This window comes from Solea solea, chromosome 9 (assembly GCF_958295425.1).
Source record: "Solea solea chromosome 9, fSolSol10.1, whole genome shotgun sequence".
Lineage (NCBI taxonomy): Eukaryota > Metazoa > Chordata > Actinopteri > Pleuronectiformes > Soleidae > Solea > Solea solea.
This window is the reverse complement of record NC_081142.1, coordinates 10283675-10290728: the sequence shown is the minus strand read 5'-3', so window position 1 is coordinate 10290728 and position 7054 is coordinate 10283675.

Genomic DNA, 7054 nt, shown 5'->3' with positions numbered 1-7054 from the left:
GTTCTCTGAACATATTGTGTATACATTATACACCCATGAAATACACAGGCAGATATGCATATACCCACCTTTAATCAGTTTCATACAGCGAGCCACTTCAAATCATGTTCTAATGAAAACACGGCCTGCAGTAATATTTTTATTTTTATTAAGACACAATAATCACATTATCAAATGTATTACATTCAACATTAAATCATATAAGCTTGTTTACTGTTTAATTACAGCTGTCTGCACATTATTATTTCTGTCTGTTTTTGTATTTATAGATTCATTTTGCATCATAAATACTGTATGTTTTAACACTTAGACTTTAAAATTCTGTAAAATATCCCCACAAGTATCTTTATTGCAGGATATTGTGTTATCATTTTAAGATCATATAGCACGCCCCCTACTTAACAGTCTTTTTTTTTTCTTTTTCTATAGTGTTCGCCTCTTGACCAGACTAGATGCTCAGTGGCCCCTAAATTTGAGACCCCTGCCTCAAAAGCACTCACAGATGCACTCGCACTACGTTGACTCCCGTCACTCTCTGCTTGTGCTGCACTCACCTCAACAGCACAACTTCTATGTTTGCACTTGAACTTTATGCTCCTCCTCAGTCGTCTTATGAGGAGCATCGTCTGGCAGTTGCAATCCAGACTGTTCTCCTGCCATCAATAAAGCAACCAAATGCAGAAACTGGAGTTAGGCTGTATCTTCAAGAAGCTCTTGAAGACTTGTTGCCTCCGTGATCCTTTTCCACAATTCTGCAGAACTGGGAATAACAAATTCCTTATTGTTTTTGTTTTTATCACGACCATCCAGACATGAGGCAAGGAGGAGCATGGTGGTGCATGTATTGGTGTTAAAAACATCCAAAGTTGAAGAAAAAAAGCATGTTGCCATCTGCTGTGCAGCACAAACTAAATCCTAACAATTTCATTGGGATTATAGCAAGTGAGTAATCCAGCTTTCCTTTAGAGGAGAGATTACCCTTGAGGATTAGCTCCCTGCAGATAATAAACTTTATTAAAACGCAATCGGCTTTTGTGGGGCTTCTTCCCTTCACACACACTTGGAAATGGGACCTGTCTGGGGAGGGCGGAGGTATAGAGGAGGGTGAATGAGCTGGATGAAAGAAGGAGCAGGGTGAGAGAGAGAGAGAGAGAGGGAGGTATGAATGGATTGGTGGATAGATAGAGGGCGTGGGTTTGATGTTGTTTGGATTACAACAGGTCCATGATGGAGAACCTGCTTGATCTTGAGCTTTGTGTTTTCTGGATCACTGGCTTGAATTCCCCCAACTCCTGCTCCTGACCCTTGACCTCAACCCCCAGGACCATCGTGTGTGTGTGTGTGTGTGTGTGTGTGTGTGAGAGAGAGAGAGAGAGAGAGAGAGAGAGATCCACATCTTTATCCAAGCCACGTTTTCAACATTTGGAGAACTGTTGAGTTCAGTCAATTCCTCTAACTGCACTCACTCACACACACACACACACACGCACACACACAATAGGTTGATTAATAGCCCACATTAAAGCTGAGGAGCATCGGCTGAGCAGCTGTGGTTGTGTGACTTAATCAAACTCTCAGATCCTCAGAATTAGACCCTGAATGACACATTATGTTTGCCAGAATGATTGAGAAAAGCAGTTTGTCATGGGAAACTGTCAGTTATTTATTCCCTTTTCAAACATTATCCAATACATCATAAGACACATTTTAATATTGTGGTGTGTGTTTCTTTTAACTTGGGGAAAGTGACTGACAAATGAATAATTTGACCTTCTCAAACTTTTTTCCTGTTTATTAACTGTTTGTTTTATGATATCTGACATGGTATTTACAACTGTTGCTGTTGATGATCATCTCGATGATATGAAATGCTTTCACTTTGACATTTTTTCCTTCATCCATAATAATAGTGTGCTTTATGTCCTTGTCTGAACTTTTAATCAGTTTGAATGTTAACCTGTGTTTGTGACTGGACTGGAGTCAACAGTGCTTTGTGGTCTCTCATCCACAGCAGCAGCTCGTACCAGGTGTCTTGAGCCTCGGTGAACTGAAAGTGTTTTGCTGGTTCAGACTAATGATTGGTAATGAGGAAGTTGGCAGCAAAGTAATGTCTGTAACTTTGCCAAGGCTGAGGTGAGTGGTTCACACTGAGGACAGAGGCTTCAAATTTAAATCAAGCTACATTCACAGCTGTGTGTGTTTTTACAGCATCTGAATTCACAAATATTTGGTTTATAAAAACAAAGAATATAGTTCTAAGAGGAGTGGCCCATACCACACATTTGATCCTTTTTAGTTTTATCGGCTATTGATACTTATTTTAAGTGCTAAAAAGACTATATACATGCAGTATATGACCGAGCGAGTTTGCATGTTCTCCTCATGTGTGCATGGGTTTTCTCCGGGTTCTCTGGTTTCCTCCCACATTCCAAAAACATGCAGAGGTTAACTGGATACTCTGAATTGACCGTAGATGTGAATGTGAGAGTGAATGGTCGAAACCCAACCTTTCACCCTGTGTCAGCAGGGATTGGCTCCAGTGGCCCTGTGACCCTTCATGTGCAGGATAAAGCAGAAGACAATGAATGAATGAATGAATGAATGAGTGTCCGTTAGATTAAAACATTGTCAAATGATTCCCTGCACTGCCACTGTACTGTATACTCACAAACGCTCCCTCCGGCAGGTCTGATAGTATTGCTTCACAGAGCCTGTTTTCAGATGATCGTTTCTGTTCACTAAGACCAAACCGAGGGAGAATTCAACTGCAACAAAACTCACCAAAGGTTACACACTGCAAAGGTAAAAAAAGTTGGTAACATTAAATTTGATGAGGAAAAACACACATCAACAAACATAACATGATAAAATCCTTTTGTAATTTTTGCTTTGTCACATTTGACACCTTTTCGCTGCATCCTAAGGCTTAGTTTTGCCTCTCTGTGAGCGATTGTCCTCCCTCAGTAAGAAACACCAGTGGAAACGTTCATCCCTCCTCCAGGAACCACATGTGCCAAATCTGCTGCTCAGAACTACCCGAGCACTCTCTTCAAAACTTTCTACACAACTTTGTTGGTTTTATGTGGATTACTGTTGGAAAAAAGACATTGTTGTGTTGTCGAAGCAAACACTGAAGGGTAAAAACTTCACCTTGCTGCCCTGTTGTTGTCTTCCATAAATTAGACAATGTGGGGTTTTATAGTCGCTTCTCTCCTGTATGCTCTCTGCCTCGATGTTTATTACCTCGCCGGTATTGATATTAAAATGCAGGAGTGGCCTGATGCATTTTTCTGTCATCTCTCTCTCAGACTTTAATAATACTATAAAGCTTCCTGCTGTGGACAGAGTGAGAGAGGGGGTGTGGGCTGGTGGTGGTGGTGGTGAATAAATTATGAAAAAATCTAAGCCAGGTCCCCTTTAGGTTTTAAACATTCAGCCTTTTAGAGGCAGGAGTCAAGTAGGGTCAGGTCCATTTCATTTTACTGCTATGGTCCCTCCCCCTTTCATGTGGACGCTCAACTGATCTCCCAAACAGCTCATCTCATCTCATCAGTGTTTGTCCCAGTCCAGACCAGCCCAGTTCAGTCCAGAAGCAGGAGCAGGAGGAGAAACTCTTGCACTACAGAGATGTGCATGAAGGTGGTGTATGAGGTGTGAATGAATCAATTAAATGGTTATTAAATTATTATATTAAACAATTATTATCAAATCCATTTCATTTGCAAAGCTTCAAGTTCCAACATTCATTATCTTAAGGTACTTTTAAGGCCAAAGCATTACAATAATACAGAGAGAATGAGAAACACGACATTTTAAACAATGAGTAAGCACTTTGCATCAGTGAAGAGGATAAAAAAAATCCCTTTTATCAGGAATAAATCTCTGGTAGAACCCAACTCAGAGAAGAGCAGCCATCTGCCTCGACAGGTTGGGGTGAAAGGGAAATAAAATAGGCAGAGGGGAGAGAAGTGGTGGAGGGGGAAGTGATAGAGAAAAGCAGAGGGGGGAAGAAAGAGAAGCTGGTGTATAACAGTAACCGTAATACTTTCATATCATATTCTTATATCAGCAGCTGTGGCAGTCGCACATATAAGTGATAAGACTTATGCTTATACAATTTATAAAAAATGATGACGATAATAATAATACTAATAAATAATCATAAAGGTACAATCTGGGTCTGACCTCTGACCTCACAGTTAGTGTTTGGGTAAATGACGCTGTCACCAGAATCAAGATGGAAATCCTGAAGCATAGGTTTTAATCCTCGTCATAAATCTAGTCAACAAATGTATTTTTGTAATTACTTTTGTTTCATCTCACAGTAAGAAAAATATAGGTCATATATTCTATATTCTACGCTATATTCTATAGCGTAGAATAAACTGAATTTGTACATTTTTTTCATGTATGGAGGGTGACAATTGTAACCTGGAGAGCAAATTAAAAAAGAATATTTTTAAGAGTGGAAAAACCTCTATCACTATAGCACATAATGTATTCCACTTTATGTGAACCCTCCTTCATGTAAAATTCTGGAATATATCAGCTGAGAATTCCATGAATTTTCAAATGTAACTGTGAAAATTAAAGAGCTGTATTGAATGAAGCTTCTTCATTTACACAATCTTAAGTGTGTTTCAATTCATTTAAAGGTTGTTGTTTTTTTTCATTTCAAACAGTATGACATGTTCCAGAATCTTGAATAATGTCCAACATTTTTTAATTTTAAATGAATATTCTACGTTTAAGAATCTGGAAAAAAATTAATTTGTGTTTATTGTGTTTAAGTGAAAAAATGCAACAAAAAAACAACAACAACAAACGTTGGATGTTTCGTGGGGAAATTATGAAATTTTCCAATGAGAAAATACAAGCAATAATGTTCAAATTGACCTTAACATTTTTGAAACATTGTGAAAACTAGTTAAAGGAATAAAAACATGTAGAAAAAAATGAAATGGCCGCAGTGGGAACAATCCTATTGTAGAATACTGCGTTTATACTCATCAAATTTGAAAATAAAATTGTGAGTGTTTTTATCAGGGGCTTGTTCGGGCTGAACTGTGCTTGGTTATTTGAGTCAAATGAGTCTATTACCGCCTCATCTCAGCTCGACAGGGTCAGGTTCAATCAGGGAATTGGAAAATATCATTTCTGACAAGAATAGCTTTCATTTGTTCAACCAATCTCTTCTACTAATTACCCAAATGGACAGGAGCTGTCAGGAGACAATAACTATTCCCTAATAGAATTTGCCCCCCAAATGCAATTTAATTTTCTCCTCCGTGCGCTCTCTCCTAAGGTTTCCCCTCGTTGCTTTCTCTCCCTCTCTCTCTGTTCCTCTCCTGCCTGCGGACCAAATGGTTCGGGACACGGTGCCACTGCTCCTGCCTTCCATGATGCTGTTTTTGCCAGTGGATGTCGGACACAGTGTGGACTGACCGCTGCTGCTTCAGCCTCAGCTCTGCTTCCTCATGCAGCAACATGGAGGAGAAGAAGGGGATGGGGAGGAGGAGGAGGAGGAGAGCGCGAGGGAGAGATGGTCTGCCTCCAAATCACCAGTGAGCTGCAGTGATCATAGGTAGGTCTGCACGGTGATGCTGTTTATTCCTATTTCACTCATGATGAAAACATCGTTTCTGCAGAGACTCCACTCATTTATCCATATTGTGAGTGCGTTGTGTCAGCCATTTTGCACACACACAATGATTGTGTCATAGTTTTAAGATGGTGTTGTTGTCACAATGTTTTGCTCCAGTGCTTGGTAGAAGTTTACTTTTGTTTGTTTGTGTATGTGTGTGTGTGTGTGTGTGTGTGTGAGTGTGATTCAAACTGGAAACATGTGCAGGAGATGAGGACATGCCATCTGTATTTACACTCAAAAGAAAACTAACAAACAAATAAAATAAATAAATTCACCCTGGCTCATTAAAACACACACACACACACACACACACACACACACCTGTATGACGCTGCTCGTGTACATTGGGTGTGTGTGGAGTGATGGGTTCTGTATTTGTGAGTGTCTGCTCAGTATAAGATGAATCTGTGAATTGCAGAATGAACTCGTCCACTGAAATATTAGATCTAATTAGAGGTGGCTGGGTCAACGGCGGTGGCAAAGGAGTCGCCCTCTGTTTGAGTTATTGCTCGAGCTGCTTCCTCTGCAGCTTGTGTCCCTGCTCACTGTGGCTCTGCAGACAAAGATCCGTCATCTCACCTCTGTGTGTGTGTGTGTGTGTGTACATTATTATGATTATTTGATCGTTTTCCTTTTTGTAAGCGTCTCATGCTTTTCTTCCCTGTGTTGTTCTATTTATTTGTTTATATTAATTTTGATTGTTTGTGCCACTTTCTATATTGCAATTAGTTTTTTTTTCCAGATATTTGTGCAATCGTTTTCAAAATGCAGATTGTGTTTCCCCCGCCATTCATCCTCATCCGTGCAGCATTTCTTTGTCATCTCTTTGAACCATTCACTCTCCCACTGAACCAGATGTGTGCGCGCGCGCTCACGTCATTTCTCTTTCTGCATTTTTTTTTTGCATCCGTCAATTATTCTAATTGTGTTGCCCTTTGCTGACAAGTTAAGAGCATTTTTATCTGCACAGTTTTCCAGGGGCAGCTAAAGGGTCTCGATATCAACAATCAGAGTAATTGAATTGGTGAATAAATTGAATGATCTTGAGGGGGAAAAGTGTATAATGAAAATAAAGTAAGAGCAGATGATTTCCACATGCACAGCATGTGTGCATGAATGGATGATCTGGAGCCTGGAATCGGTTGAATAAAATGCCTCTAATATTCTAATCTTGGCTTTTTAATCTGCCTGATGTGCGTTTTCATTTTACTAAAATACATGACACAAGGCGGACGGCTTATAAGACTGTGTCTCCATATATAAACCAAACAATGTAAGGTTTATACCGCGCAGACTCTTGTGTAGATGATGCGCAACAATAGTATAAAGTGCCTGTGATTTGACATCTAACACAGAGAAGATGGAATTGTTTCCCTGTTTAAATTAAACAAAATCATATTTAAATGA